At 45.6% G+C, this 16,783-nt stretch overlaps 1 protein-coding gene and 1 non-coding gene across 12 annotated transcripts in view; both read left to right on the top strand.

Moving 5' to 3' along the window:
* FRMD4A (FERM domain containing 4A) overlaps window positions 1-16,783 on the top strand; it is a 696,700-nt gene that overhangs the window by 343,382 nt on the left and 336,535 nt on the right. The gene's annotated exons all lie outside the window — the stretch shown is intronic.
* Window positions 12,854-12,918, top strand: LOC118143499 (small nucleolar RNA SNORD78). Its single transcript, XR_004727705.1, has one exon. It is a non-coding gene; the product is annotated as a small nucleolar RNA SNORD78 (small nucleolar RNA).

Raw genomic sequence — 16,783 nt, 5'->3', positions numbered from 1 at the left:
GGGGACTTGGTGCAGCCCCTAGAGGCAGTGGCAGTTGACAGGCATTCCTGGGAAGAACAGGGGGTGAGGCAGGTCCCTGATGGAAGGCAGCAGGTGCGCACTGTCCTTCTGAATCTCTGTGCCTGGCGCCCACCTTCATATACGCTGCAGTTCCGCAGAGTCTAAATTCATAAGGATGAGGGTTGGGAAAGAGGCTTTGCTGGTTTTCTGTTCCCACCAGGATGTTGGAAGCCTCCTTTTTGTTCTTTTCACTTTATGCTTCTTTTTTCTTTTCCTTTCTCAATGTTGCTGTCAGTGTACTCAGCTGGATACTATCAGATGCACAAATAACAATAGCTTCCTGGGAATGATTTGCTGCTGCAGGCCATGGGCCAGTGCCAAGAAGACCAGGCACGCCAAGATCACTGTTTTAGGAAAATCACAGCTTTCAGAGAGCAGCTTCGGGATAACTGTTCAATTCCATTAGGGATTCTGGCTCCAAATCCACCTCAGAACCTGACCCCAGTGTCTCCTCTGGGGGAATGTGGAGATCCCCAGCTCCATACCTTGGCTTTCTGTTTGATTTATTTAAATTTCAAGAACCGTCATTACTGGAACCTCATGTCTGATTGTGGTGTTCCTGGAAAGAAAAATGGAAACAAGGGCTGAGAGACAGTGAGACCTCCGGGGTGGATCAGGTGGGCTCACAGAGGGAGAAATAACAGATTCCCAAATGCAGATTCTGGCACTTAAAGGTTTCTGAGAGTTTCCGATCTGGAGATCTGAGATATCACTGGCCTAGGGATTGTCAGCCTCGCCCGGCTGCTGGGCTCCTGTTGTTCTGCTCAGCATCCAGGAAGCTGGTCAGGCTCCTGATGACTAAGCTTCAGGCCAAGATGTTCCGGCCAGGGAAGGTCTCCCGTGCAGGCTTCTTCACTTCCATCCTGGAGTGAGTTAACCGGGTCGGCCAGGGTCAAGGAGCAGATATCAAGTTACACATTTTCCTCCCTCCTTCCCTAGCACACCCCCAGACACTCCCCACCAGGAAGGCCAGGAAGGAAGCGGACTGCCCAACAGACAAGCTGGGCCAGGACCCTGGAAAGAAGAGGAAAGCACATTTCTGAGCCTTCTCAGGCTCCACTTCCTCCCGGCTTCTTGTCCCACATTCCCCTCTAGATGCTCCAAGAAAATGGCCAGGAGCAAATCCAGGCAGAGAGGGAAGTGACTGAGACCCTGAAGAGCTTGCCTTGACAGACAAGAATAGAAAGCACCTTTAATGAGCATTTTCTGCGTGTTTAATCTATGCAGATGTTTTCTCCTCTGACCCTCAGAGCAGCCTGGTGAGATTGGCTCTGCTTTTTTTGTTTGTTTGTTTGTTTGTTTGTTTGTTTGTTTGTTTGTTTGTTTGTTTGTTTTTTGAAATCCCAGCTACTCGGGAGGCTGAGGCAGGAGAATCACTTGAACCCAGGAGGCGGAGGTTGCAGTGAGCTGAGATCGTGCCATTGCACTCCAGCCTGGGCAACAAGACCAAAACTCCATCTAAAATAAATACATAAAATAAAGTTAAAAAAGATATATAAAGACTGGAACTCTAGGTTGGGTCACCAGATTCAACAAATGAAAATACAGGATGCCAGATTACATCGAATTTTAATAAACAGCGAATCGTTCTTTAAGCGTGTTCCATGGAGTTTATCTGAAATTCAAATGTAACTGGGTGTCCTGTATTTTATCTGGAAACTCTTAACTATAGGGCCACTCCCATCTCTCTGCCCTCTGTCTTGTCTTCCTCTCACCGTCAATAGGCTGTGTCCCTGCTTTCTTCCATTTCTCCTCTGATGCCCATCTCTGGAACGTCTGAGCTGTACCTGTCCATGTATTCTTACTTTAAAATCATTTATTAATGATCATCTAGTATTACCTGAGTATCCATAATATGCCAGGGCTTCTTAGTTCAGAAGAACCAACATGGTAGCCTCTGGGCTGCAAGGTGTTGGGATACAACATAGTCAAAAGCACCAGGGACCCCTGGTACCCACTCAGAAGCAACTCAGAAGCAGAAGCCACTATCGCTGAGACGCAGTGTGGGGTGGGAGGTGCCACTAGGGGACAGGAAGACTGACACCCCCTTGCCCCTGGTCAACCAGAGTTCTGCTTCTAAGATATTTCTCATGTCCCCATCAAATATTTCATTTGGGAAAAGATTTCCATAAATGACCAAAAAAATGTTATTGAAAATTACTGTTCTAAATCCAGGCTTCTCTAATGTCAATTTATAATGGAATTGCCTGGGAGCCTTGTCAAGTGCAGATGCAGTCTGCTGTAGTTCCCCTGTAGTTGCTGATGCTGGAGCCCATTAAGGGCACTTTGAGGTCAAGGATCTAAAATGTCCTCTCGGATGTACAAGCATGTAGATTATTTTTCTTTTTCATCTTTGTTTCAGATAGATAGATAGATGATAGATAGATAGATAGATAGATAGATAGATAGATAGATAGATAGATGATAGATAGATAGATAGGCTGATAGATCTCTATAGAAATTTATATAGAGATCTGCCTATCTATCCATCTGTCTATCCATCCATCTGTTCATCTATAGAGATCTGTTTGTCTATCTATCTATCATCTATTGGTATTGATCCATCAATTCATCCATCTACCCATCCATTCATCTATCTATGTGTATGTGTAGATACCTGTCTATTCATCCCTCTATCCATCCATCTTTACCATGACCATTTTATGCAAACATTTAGACAAAATTAGTAGTGACCGTACAACCCACTCAAAGAGAAGCAAACTCCCCCCGGTGCAGGGGATCATAAGAGAGAAAGGAAGGGACTAAACACATTGAAATGTCCCTGTTTGAAAGCATTCCGTTCTGGGATACTGGGAATGCTTAAAAATACAATCCACTCTGAAGGGATCTCTCCCTCTCTGACATCCTACCAAGGTCAGAGAGTCCACTATGAGAATTTGGAAGTCCTACAGACCTGAGCAGTCCTGGGCCTTAAAGACTCCAACTCCTGCATGACCAATGGGAGTCTTTATGGGTTGTGTAGAATACTAAAGATGTGCTTTGCATGGATTAAAGGGGTATTGTAGCCTTTAGATATGAAGTACATGATTTTCACTCCTTCTCTGTTTTGTATAACGATTAAATTAGTGGGCCTGAGATACTGCCTTTACCTACTGTCTGATCAGATGGGTTTTTTTCTTCTAGCATATATCAGATGTGCTTGTTTCTGTTAGATTGACAGTCCCCTCTTTTAAAAAAGAAAAACTAAAGAATTTATTTTTTGGCCACAGATGACTTTACGTGCTCCTGGTTTGGAGTGATTTATTTTTTCTCTTCCTTTACAGCTGTGACCTAGTTAACTGTAGGTGGGAAGCAAACTCTGAAATTATTAGACTTTCTGCTTTGCTTAAAAATCTTGTTCTATTAAATTGTAGTATTTCCTCTTTAATAACAGGAAGTTGAGTCTCAGGATCAGCAACATTTGTGTTCTTTGTGTGTCGAGATAAAGAAAAGTGAGTGTGTTTCCTCGTGGTTGGGGAAGAGAGATGGATGAGTAGATGAGTCATGGATGAGTCTCTCATTTCTAAAAAGAGTCGAAATGCTTTCTGTTGGCTGCAGATTATAACCTCTGACTATTCCAGTTGCCCATCAGAGACACAGGAGGGAGTGATCAGGGTCTTGGTTTGGTTGCTTCATTCCTGACATTGGGCAAACTCAAGTACTGAAATACCATGCCATTAAGAAACTACTTTAATGTAGAAAGAAATGCGTGCTACTAGTATTCAGGCTTTTCAGCTCTGTAAGTGGGACCTCATGGTGGAAAGAGACATCCTATTACTTTAAACAAAATATTTCTTTTCACTATTTCATTTTTTTTCAGGGGAGGGGTGGGAAAAAGTTGGGCGAAAGGTTCTTAAGTGTCAACTTTCCATTCTACATATGGGGAAGGGATCATTTATTAACCCGTTCCATGGGGCAGTTGCTCTGCTGGAGTTTCTATCCCCTGATAGTTTAGAGGCAAAGGGGCGGATCTTTTGAAGCCACGTGAAAATAGGAAGCTGTAAACATTAAGTACAGTGACGGACACGACTTGCTTCTATTTCTTTCAATAGCCCTAAATCCAAGAATTAAGGTTGATCATGGGCCTGGATCTGTGGCTCTCAAAGTATATTCCCACAGTCAGAACATCAGTCTGTCCTGGGAACCTGTCTGAAATGTGGTTTACCACACCCTGCAGGTGATTCTAATACAGGCAGGAGAACCACTGACCTAGACCCTTAGGTTCCATCGTGAACTGAAGAACTCATCTGCAAGCCGGTGAGACCTAGTGGTCTAGGAATCTACAGCAGTGGTTCTTGTTCATGGCTGTACCCTAGAAACCCTAAGATGTTTCTCAAAAATAATAATACCAAGTCCCTCCACCAGATCAGTACAATCGGAATCCCTAGTGGGGGATGCAGAGAAAAGCTTTTCATAAAACTTCCCGGGGGACCCCCATGGGCAGCTGGGGCTGACACCCTGGGACTCCAGGTGGGAGACGGTTGCCGCGCTTGCTGTAATGTCTATGTCTGTGAAAGGAGACCTGCGGCCATTGTGCAGAATCCAGGCAGGCCCTAGAAACTCACAGCTCTAGACAACAGAGATGATGACCAAAGCTGCCGTGTCGGGGCAGAGGGGCTGGGGAGGGGCTTCGTTTGGAGCTAGCTGGTGGGGTCCTGCCAGATTGTACCTCCTCATCCCTCCTAGCTGCCGGCGTGAAGAGGTGCCAGCCTGCTTCATTCCTAAATCAGCATCGGTTAAGGCTGGCGGACTTCTAGAGGTCAGCTGTATGCTAGTGAGCAGCGTCTTCCTGCTCTAAAGCTTGTGTCAATGGCTTAGGATGGGCCAGCGGCTCTCCTTTGCCCTAAGCTGTGGTTGCTTCTTCCCAAACCCAGGCTAACCCCGTAGGCTCATGCCCTCAGCCTGGACCTGTTCTCTGCTTTCCCATGGAGACTGGAGCCTGCCGGGGCTGCGACATGGTGCCATGCCGGGCTTTTGCTAACCCTGCTCCCAGCTCAGGGCCCTTGTTCACATGTAAAAGGATCCTATTCTCTCTCCAGTGTCCCAGGCTTAGCATATGCCTGGCTTTCCAGGCTCTTAGGCCTGACCTGAACTCACACCCACTCCCTGAAGGCCACCTACATTCAAGGAGATTTAAATGGGTCTGGAGCCCGAATCAGCCTGCAGCCACCGACCCTCAAACCACCGAGGCCAGTGGGATATGCTCACCAGGCATCCTCCATTCCAGCCTCCTTCTTGTCCCATGGCCCTGAGCAGAGAGACCAGCTGGCCTTACCACCAAGGCCCCAGGTTCCCAATGAGCACAGCAGCCAGCCCTGAGTGTGCAGGAGGAGGGAGACCCCAGAGTGAGGCCTACGGGCCAAACATATGAGCTGGACTTCAGAGCAAGGCTCCCATTCCAGCCTGGCACGCGAATGCAAACCAAGCAGATGGAGGAAAGGTCAGGGTGAGCTGGCCACCTTGGGAGTCAAAGGGGCATGGGGTTACCTGAATCCCACCCCGGCAGGGCTCAGAAGGCTAAACCTGTCCTAGATGTCAGCAGGCATGTCTGTGGGCAGCGTCCCCGCCTGCCTCGGGAGTGGAGCAAGTGCTGCTTGCAGCAGAAGCGGTAGGTGGGAAAGATGCGCATCTAACAGTGTCTAATGGCATAGAGCTTCCCTAAAACTGCACACAGAATCACCATGGGAGCAGCAATCTCACTTGTGGGTAAATCCCCAAAGGAATGGGAAGCAGGGACTTGGGGAGATATTTATGCACTCCTGTTCATAGCAATGCTAGTCACAGTAGCCAAAAAGTGGAAACAACGCAGGAGTCCAATGATGGATGAATGTGATCTCTCCACACAGTGGAACATTACTCAGCCTTAAAAAAGAAGCAAATTCTCAGGCCAAGCGCGATGGCTCACGCCTATAATCCCAGCACTTTAGGAGGCCGAGGCGGGTGGATCACGAGGTCAAGAGATCGAGACCATCCTGGTCAACATGGTGAAACCCCGTCTCTACTGAAAATACAAAAAATTAGCTGGGCATGGTGGTGCATGCCTGTAGCCGCAGCTACTCGGGAGGCTGAGGCAGGAGAATTGCTTGAACCCAGAAGGTGGAGGTTGCAGTCAGCCGACATCATGCCATTGCACTCCAGCCTGGATAACAACAGCGAAACTCCGTCTCAAAAAAAGAGAAGCGAATTCTGACACGTGTTACATCACAGGCAAACCCTGAGCACATTGCGCTGAGTGAAATTAGCCAGTCACTAAAAACAAATATTGTTGATATATGCTTCCTCTTGTACAAGCTATGAAGAATTGTCACACCCACAGGGACAGAAAGCAACATAGAGTTACCAGAAGATGGAGCGGGGAGGAGTGGGAAGTTACTGTTTGATGGGTAGCGAGGTTCAGTTTTGCAATCTGAAAAGCTTCTGGAGGTGGCTGCACAACATTGTGAATGTACTTAATGCCACAGAATTGCACATTTAAACTTGACTTAAAATTGTCAAGTTTATATGATGTATATTTTACCACAATACAAATAGATCAGTGTCTGGAACTGAGAGGGCTGGGGTAGGATGCCCGCAGGTAGGTGCTTCTGTCCATCACACATGAAATGAGGAAGGGGTTGTTAATCTGGCCACAAGGGAGAACATCACCCCTGGGCTCTGAGCACACGTCAGACTTCTGGAAACCCCACCATGTGGGCCGCCCTGGTTTTAATGCTTTGAAATGTCTCCTGAGTTTTGGTGAAGGAGCGGGCATGCCCCTGCAGAGAGCACCCCAGGTGACTTCACTGTGGGCAGACTCAGGAAGGGGACCGCAGACTTGCCCCTTATCCGGGCTCACTCCTGAGATGCCTAGTTCCAGCTGAGCAACAATGAAGCCACAGTTCCTGGGTTTTATTGTTGTTTTTGTTTGTTGTTTGTTTTGAGGCAGAGTCTCACACTGTCACGTGGGCTGAAGTGCAATGGCGCAATCTCCACTCACTGCAACCTCCGCCTCCCAGGTTCAAGCGATTCTCCTGCCTCAGCCTCCCAAGTAGCTGGGACTACAGACACCTAGTACCACACCCAGATAATTCTTTGCATTTTTAGTAGAGCCGGGGTTTCAGTATTTTGACCAGGCTGGTCTCAAACTCCTAACCTAGTGATCTACCCGCCTCAGCCTCCCAAAGTGCTGGAATTACAGGCATGAACCACTGCACCCAGCCTTGTTTGTCTGTTTGTTTTTGAGACAGACTCTCATTCTGTCACCCAGGGTAGAGTGCAATGGCGCAATCCCGGCTCACTGCAATTTATGCCTCCCAAGTTCAAGCGATTCTCCTGCCTCAGGCTCCAAGTAGCTGGGATTACAGGCACCCACCATCACACATGGCTAATTTGTGTGTGTGTATTTTTAGTAGAAACAGGGTTTCACCATGTTGGCCAGGTTGGTCTTGAACTCCTGACCTCAGGTGATCTGCCTATCTCAGCCTCCCAAAGTGCTGGAATTACAGACCAGACGTGAGCCACCACGTTGGACCCCCAGTTTATTAAGAAACACTAACAGACAGCTCTCAGCTACTGGGCATCTCCTGGTCTATGAATTTTAAATCATCACCTTTGTTCCTGCAACAAGAGGGAAATAACCAATACTTTGAACCAATTTCCTTCTTCTCTAGGGAACTATATTTTATTATAATTTACATCAAATTATACTACCCAGATACATTTTTCTGAAAAAAAAAGGAAAAAATTTATTCTGTTTTTTATAATGAATCCAACAATCAAGTGTAAGCTCATTGTCCTTATAGATTTTCAGTGCCTTCACGGCCTAGGAGGATGTAATTACGTTTTTTTTTTTTCTCTTGAAGCATTAAAGGACATTGCACTTCTTTCCATTGGGCATTTCCTGGCTCCTCCTAGCTCGCCAATTTCACGGTTGCCTCAGCTCAGGGAAGGATGAACTTTGCTTTACTGTGAATGAGGAAGAGGACTGCTTGCACATTCAGGAACACGTTGAGCCTTAGGTTAAGAAAAGATTTCACCTATACGGGCCACTTGGCCTCTGTCAGAAATTGGCGGCCACCCTGGCCGACATGGTGAAACCCCATCTCTACAAAAAATATGAAAATTAGCCAGGTGTAGTGGTGTGCACCTATAGTCCCAGCTACTCGGGAGGCTGAGGCAAGAGAATCAAGAATCGCTTGAACCCAAGGGTGGCAGTTACAGTGAGCCAAGATCTCGCCACTGCATGACAGATCAAGACCCTGTCTCAAAAAGAAAAGAAAAGAAAAGAAATTGGCAGGACAAAGAGGAGGTCCAAAATGAGGGACTTCTTGTCGGCTGATGTTGCTATTGGGTGAGGAGAAATCTTTACCTTTGCCCTCAGAAAGTTTGCCGAACATCCGCTGACAAAAGGCAGATTCATAGGGGAAAAGGCACAAATGTGTTTGATCGTGCTTTTACAGGACACAGGAGCCTTCAAAATGAAGACCCAAAGATCCAGGCAAACTGTCCATTTTTATGCTTAGGTTCAATGAAGTATGGGCAGCCATGCAGATAATTCAACTAGACAAAGTGTCTGACCTGATGCTAATGGGCTGAGTGGGAAGATCCAGCAAGGCCTATCTTTCTAGTTTCTTCTTGACCTCTCTGAGCAGTGTTCTTTTCTTCTGAGTATACATAGGGCAGGACCCTCTTCGGAATGGGGCTCTTATGACCTATAGTCAAACAGGGTAGGTCAGAGAATCCCTTCCCTCCCCTGCCTTCCCTTCCCTCTCCTCCCCTCCCTTGTCTTCCCTTCCCTCTTTCCTTTCTCTTTCCTTTTCTCTTCTCTTCTCTCTTTTCTTTTTTCTTTTCTTTCCTTTCCCCTCTCCCCTCCCCTCCCCTCTCCCCTCCCCTCCCCTCCCCTTCCCTCTCCTTTCCTTTCCTTTCCTTTCTTGTGAGATGAGTTCTCACTCTGTCACCCAGGCTGGAGTATAGTGGCACAATCACAGCTCACTGTGTAGCCTCGACCTCCTGGGCTCAAGTGATTCTCCTACCTCAGCCTCTCTAAGTGTTGGGATTACAGGCATGTACAACCATTCCCAGCTAATTTTTATTTTTTTTTTTCTGTAGAGATGGGATCTTCCTGTATTGCCCAGGGTGGACTCAAACTCTTGGGCTCAAGTGATCCTCCTACCTTGACCTCCCAAAGTGCTAGGATTACAGGCATGAGCCACTATCCCCAGCTGAGAATTTCTTTGTGGCTAGTTTTTACATAGAAAGGTGTGAAAGGGGAAATTTAAATTAATATTTTTAGGCTTTATGGCTAGCTTGGGAAAAGAGGTTCTGGTTCCTAGAAACTGCCCTGGGGAAGAGGGATTCTAGTTTGTATGGCTAGGTTTGGGGGAGGATAAGGGGCCAGAGACAGGAGGGCCAGAGTTGAGAAAAGTTCAAAGAGAGCTGCTTCTAAGGCCTTCATTTTTGGGTAACATTTTCTGAGCCCCAATACATATAACCTGGCGGATAACCTGGCCTCACTTTCTCCTCACCTGCACACCTACCTGCTTCCACTGGCACATCACTGGAGCTCCCCGGGGAGCCTGACCCCTGCCCTAACAGGAAGAACAGAAAATCCCTGGCACAGGGAAATGGAGCAGCCTCCTACCTGCTCTGGCCTCCCTTAAGTGTGATGTCCACCATAGCTTGTCTTTTCATGCACCTGTTGGTCCCTTTGCTGTCAGCATGCCTAGGTCCTGTCCTCCTGGTCGACCTAAACTCTGGATTCCTTATTAACAGACACTTTGATTGACTGCTTTAAACCTATTGATTCACCTTGACCCCTCTTTAAATTCTGGATGATTCTGGTTGCCTGTGTGACTGTGCGGACTTCCATAACTTCCCTGGACCTCCAACCCATGATAGTTCTTGGTTTTCCAAGCTCCGTTACCAAATCATAACCCATATCTACCATCCTCAGTCAAATACAGACCAAGAACACACCACATCACCTGCAGGTAGGCTCATTTAAATGGTTCCAAGAAGCAGAGCTCAAAATGCATATATTTTCTTTAAGAGATCTTCATGAGAAAGGACAGCCTAAATTCATCAGCAGTAGTCTAAGCAACTCACTAAATTAACAAGATTATCCTAAAACAGGCCTGATTTTGCATGTATCAAAGGACTCGTTTTTTTCTTACTTTGAGTTTGAATACAAATCTGATTCATTGACTGATCCAATCTCCATTGACCAACTCAAGACAGATCATTCACGGCAGCTTTCTGTTTTGTTTTATTGTGTTGGATTTTTCTTTCTTTTTTTTTTTTTTTTTTTGAGATGGGAGTTTCACTCTTGTTACCTAGGTTGGAGTGCAATGGCGCGATCTCCGCTCACAGCAACCTCCGCCTCCTGGGTTCAGGCAATTCTCCTGCCTCAGTCTCCTGAGTAGCTGGGATTACAGGCACGCGCCACCATGCCCAGCTAATTTTTGTATTTTTAGTAGAGACGGGGTTTCACCATGTTGACCAGGATGGTCTCGATCTCTTGACCTCGTGATCCACCCGCCTCGGCCTCCCAAAGTGCTGGGATTACAGGCGTGAGCCACCGCACCCGGCCTGAAAACCCTTCTAATAGCTATTATAAACAACAGAATACCCCCGAGTCAAGAGTTCAAAGGAATTTAAGTTACAGGTTAAAACAAAGTGTTCTTAGGTCTATTTACCTCTTAAAAATTCTACTCGACCTCCTTTATATCTGAAAGAGACTTTGACTTTCTCCTCACTGAGCAATCCTCCAACTTCTTCCCAGCTTCTAGACACACATTCTCTAACCTCTTCTCAATTCCTCTTTGGAAAGGAAGTGTTAATCATCTCCCAAAGAAATCTCCTATGAGCATTCACTTAGCTTAATCTTCCTCTGAGTAAGGGAAGTGACTCTAGGACCACCTCCCCTTCTCAAGCTTGAGACCCCTTTCTTAAGCAAGCAGATCCCCTTTTGTTATGAACAGGACCTCTACTTTATAGCTTCACTCCCACCAGGCCCCAGACCATCGCTCTTTTGAGTGTATGTAACCCCTAAACAAAACAAAGTATGTGTTTTTTCACATAAGGCTTTGATTACACACACACATGCTTGCAAAGTACGTACTCAAAAATCATCCTTGGGAAAGGGTGAATTTCATGGAAACCAAATAACCAGAGATTAAGAAAAGAGGGTCTGAGGACATTTAATTTCCGTTTCCTGGCCTGAACTGATTTAATTCAGGCGGCTCTGATTTTATTTCTACTGGGGCCTGGTATGCATATGGGAGCCTACTTTCCTAATGGGTAATTGATAGATGATATCACTTTATGGCCATAGGATCCCTTGTATAATCATGTGTGGAGCTTGGGGGGGATACTTCTAAACGTAGCTCTTGGCTTGCTGCTCGGGAGTGCTTAAGCCACAGGGCAGCTCCTGCCTCTCCTGTACTTTCCCAGGGACCCAAAATATTTTTATATACACAGCAAAGCATTTTTTAAAGATTATTCTCCAGACCCCAAAATGAACCTAGTGAGTTTCCTAGCATTTATATAAATGGGTTTCTTGGGATCTCAGGTTGAGAGATGATGATGCCATGATGGCTCTTGGTTGGAGCTGGGACATTTTCCAGACCCAAATATGGGATTAAATGTGTTAGTGAGCAGTCCTGAAGTGCCTTGGGATTTCAAGACTGTTTGGGTTTGAGTTTTGCATATCACCCACTCACTTAACCATACCAGTGCTATTTCTAAATATCCTTTTTTTCCAACGAACGGCAACCCGGATTAGAAAATGACAAATGGTAACTTCCAAAAATATTTGGACTTTTGCCTCCATGGTGGGTGTGAGAGAGTCAGGAGCAGAAGAAGGTGGTATGGAAGGGCTGTTGAGAGAGGAAGAGAACATTCCAGGCTCTCAGTACCCCATCCTCTTTCCCCCAGATTCCATCTGCGGCAGCCCGCTGGGGGCTAAAGCAAGGGGGACAGCAGTCCAGGCCCCTAGAAACAGCCCTTTCTGTTGCTGCCTCCACCCTATCCTACCCAAAGGCCACGTCATGGGATCCAGCTAGAAAACCAAGAATGCTAGAAAACCAAAAACCACTTCACACTCACAAGGATGGCTGTAATCAGAAATGAGATTAGCAAGGAGGTAGAGAAGCTGGAACCTTCACACCCCGCTAGTGGAAATGTAGAAGGTACAGCTGCTTTGGAAAACTGTCTGACAGCTCTTCAAATAGTTCAACATAGAGTGACCATCTGACCCAGCAATTCCACTCCTAGGCATGTGCCCAACAGACACGAAAAACATACACCTTGCAAAAATGCCTGCAGAGGTGTTCACAGCAGCACCATTCACAATAGCCAGAGAGTGGGCACAACCCAAATGCCCGTCAACTGATGCATGGATAAACAAAATGTGATCTATCCACATAATCAAGTCTTATTCAGCAAAGGAAAAAAATGCACTGGCACGTGCTACAAATGGATGAATCTTAAAAACATTATGCTGAGTGAAAGAAGTCAGCCACAAAGACCCCATTAATATAAAACGTCCAAAATAGGCAAATCTGTGGAGACAGAAAGGAGATAAAAGGCTGCCAGTAGCTAGAGGGAGTGAGGAGAGATAGGGAATGACAATCACAGCTAATGAGTATGGGGTTTTCTTTTGGGGGGATGAAAACGTGCTCAAATTAGATTGTGGCAATGGTTGTACAATCCTATCGCGAAACCGAGAAACCACTGAATTGTACATTTTAAATGACTGAAGTGTATGGTATATCAGTTATAAATAAGGTATTTTTACATTTTTAAGGGCACTGATGCGTAATGATGTTGATCAAATATCTAACCTGAAATGAGCGTGTAGACAAAGTTAACACTAAATTAAAAAGAAAGAAAGAGCGCTGCCAGAGTGATGGGCCGCGTTCGTTTAAAGAACAAAGCTTCCAACATAACCCCCGCCCGGCGTTCTGATTACAGGTGGAGATTGCTTTGTGGCATTCAGTGGAATGAGAGAAAGAAATGTGCAGCAAATTTCAACCTCAGTTTGAGTCCTGTGTCGGAAGGCAGGAAAGGAATGTGAAATTAAAACGCAGATTAGTAGTTAAGACCTGGAAAAGTCCTTACGTGACACAGAAGCAGAGGATGCCTGCTCACTGCACACAAAGCACAAAAGAAATCTGCTTTCTACAAAACTAGAAAATACAGCTAATGGGCGTTTCTGAGTGCATCTCTGCCTTTCCCTCTGTCTTGTGGATTTGTTTATTTTCCTTTCACCTTCTCAGCCTCACTTTGAAATAAATCGCCTATTGATCATCTTTTGTTCTTCCAAAAGAACAGATCTGGCTTATGCTAAGGCCTTAATTCCTTGAAGTTTCTTGATATTGGGCCTCATATGTACTGGGCTTTGCTAGTGGAGAAATTGTCCTTTACCTTCGGATCAGATCAGTAAAAGATAACAAAATGCGTCCAAGAGAATCTTTCTTAAAATGCTACTTGTACTAGCAGCTGACTTTAACCTGAGATAGGAGTTCTTCAACCAATCTTATGGCTGACATTTTATAAATAAATAACCCCTGAAAGATTAAGATGGGTTGCATGAGACTGCACTTCTGAACACATTTCTCTAGTTGCTATAAATATACTTCTGCGTGTGTGTGCTGTTTTCTGCATATTTCTGCATTTGCAAGTTTCTTTCATAATTGCACTACACATTACTTACAACGTGGTTTCTCTTGAAAATTCCTTTTCAAAGCAGTAATTATGTCGTAAAACATCCCCAGAGCCAGGCAAAGGCATTTGTTGCTTTTTAAAAAAAAATTCCTCTGTCTTTACAAAAGCAGTGAATGAGGGTCTGGGAGCAGGGTTAGAAAACACAGAAATGCAGAGAGAGGGAAGATGATTGATTAACCAGTGGGACGGAAGTGGGAGCTGCAGGACAAGGGGCTGGGTGTCAGTGCCCGGCAGTCAGCTCTGCCATGCAAGGTCCCAGCTCCTCTTCTGCTCAGGGAACTCCTGGCACCAGCAACGCCTGCCTCCATCCCAGGTCAGCCTCTGAGTTAGAGCTCCCAGCCTTAGTTCCCTTCCCCAATGTGCAATCTTAGGACCAAGACCTCAGCTTCCACTTGGGATGTTTCCCCAGGGCTTATAATAGGCACTCAGCAACTCACCCTATCTGGCCAGCCAACTCAGTACTTGACTCTTTTCACCCCAAATAGTAGCTAAAATCTCATGGAAGGAGGGGTGAGCCAGTGACTGTTTCTCATTCTGTCTTCCTGGTGTCAAACATGGTGTTCCCACCCTTTAGACACCAAGAGGTCACTCTGTCCTTATCCATTACAAGTTTTGTGATCAACTAAGTGGTAAATTGCCTAGAAGATGCTTATTTTCTATAATTCTCGAGAAAAGAATAAGGAAATTGATGAAGAGGAGTGGGAGTTAGACCAGTCCAGGTCATGTGTTCGCCTGGTGAGCCCTGGTGTCTTACTCCAGCTTTGTCACAGTGTTCAGGTGGCCTGGCCACCTGCTTGCACCCTCTATGCTGGGACTTCCCCCTCCATAAGAAGAAGGTATATACACACACACATAGAAACACAAGAGATATAGACACATAGATACAGTGACCCACACAAACACACAGACACACAATGACGCATGCAGACATATAACAGACCCACAGACACACACATAGACACAAGAGACACACATATGCACAGACACACACATAGAGACAAAGACAGATACAGTAGACACACACACGTACACACAGACACAGACACATACATAGAGACTCAGAGATAGGCACATGCATATGTACACACACACATGAACATATCATAGACATACACACAGACAGAGACTCACAAAGACAGACACACAGACACACAGTAGACACACAGGCACATATATAGAGACTCTCAGAGCCAGGCACACACACACATACACAGGCACACATGGGCACACATAGATACACACACAGAGACTCAGAGAGACACGCATGCATACTCAGACACACATAGACACAGTCATGCACTCACATGGACACACACACCTATTGTGAATTGCTCTGAGGTTTCTAAATCCCTTTGAAGAGCAAGGGCATTGTGGTCAATAACAGCCATGCCACTTGCATGCGTAGCTTCTCAGAGGCCATCTGGGGAGCTGCCCTGTGACACTCTGAATTAGTGATTTAAAGGCTAGGGCAGTGCCAGGCACAGTGACTCACACCTGTAATCCCAGCACTCAGGGAGAGCAAGGCAGGTGAATCACCTGAGGTCAGGAGTTTGAGACCAGTCTGGCCAACATGTGAAACTCCATCTCTACTAAAAACACAAAAATTAGCTGGGCGTGGTGGTGGGCGCCTGTAATCCCAGCTACTTGGGAGACTGAGGCTGGAGAATCACTTGAACCTGGGAGGCAGAGGTTGCAATGAGCCAAGATCGCACCACTGCACTTCAGCCTGGGTGTCAAAGCGAGAATCTGCCTCCATCAGTCAATCAATCAGTAAAGGCTAGAGCAAAATCATGTAGGTGATTGGAGATACAGGGCCAGCAAAATCCGGCAGCATCCTTCGACAGCACTGTCACCCCAAGTTTTCGTGGGCACAAAGATTGCTGGTGTCACCGGGCTCCAATTCCAGACTCCAGAGCAAGACCACCTAAAGAACGCCACTCATCCCCACAAATGGCAAAGATTTCAGGGAAACTTGAGTAGGTGTTGCTGTTCTCAGGAATTCTTGTTTATATTCAGTCATTTTCTAAAAAGAGCTTATTGTGGCACCTTTATACTTAAAGATTCCCAGACCATAGAGTAAATATATATTTAACTTTTTTCATTTTTAAAGTCACATTATTTAATCATAGAATAAAACAATGCCTTTAGAACTGTCCCTATCTCTTCCATAATTATATACTTCAGATAAGAGTCTGGTTTACAGCCAAAGTCCCCAGAGGATGGAGAGCATGAGTTCAGGGCACACACACTGAGGCTAACTGTGATATCTTGCATTTGTTTTTTCATGAAAATACCAATGTGGTTAGCTAATGTTAATGGAAGCATCATTTTCTGCATACTATTGGCTTTTTAATTTAATTTCTTTTTCTCTCTCCCTCCCTTTTCACTCTCCCTCCCTGCCTTTCTTCCGCTTCCTCCCTTCCTTCCTTTCTTCTTCTCTTCCTATCGTCCTACTTTCCTCCCCTCCCCTCCCCTCCCCTCCCCTCCCCTCCCCTCCCTTCCCTTCCCTCTTACATAAAACTTTCTGGTGATGGGATGTTTGTAGAAAGGCAGGATTCTGTAGTACCCATTTGCTTTTCATTATTGGGGTATAAAAATAAAGGAGTAGTATACAGAAATAAAATATGCATCGTGTTTTGCCCTAGAGCCGTTATTCATGGAAAAATGATAAAACTATCCAAAAAAGGGTTTAAATTAAAATGGTCCAGGTGAGGTAGCTCATGCCTGTAATCCCAGCACTCTGGGAGGCTGAGGCAGGAGGATCTCAGGAGGGCAGGAGCTTGAGATCAGTCTGGGCAACATAGAGAGACTCCTCCAAAAATAAACAAATAGAGGCTATCCTATATTAATTAAACAAATCAATGCATAAATCCATAGCAAAAGGAGAAAAGGTAATAAAAGAACATAATTTACAGAAACACAAATTTTTATGCTAAGAGTTTCATATTATCAGTAGTGGACAGTGTCCTCGAATTACCAGATCATGATAAGGTGGCGGGGGGAATAATATCAGCCACAT

The sequence above is a fragment of the Callithrix jacchus genome, chromosome 7, assembly GCF_049354715.1.
Source record: "Callithrix jacchus isolate 240 chromosome 7, calJac240_pri, whole genome shotgun sequence".
Lineage (NCBI taxonomy): Eukaryota > Metazoa > Chordata > Mammalia > Primates > Cebidae > Callithrix > Callithrix jacchus.
Note: the sequence above shows the minus strand (reverse complement) of the source record. Positions and strands in the feature narration are given on the sequence as shown.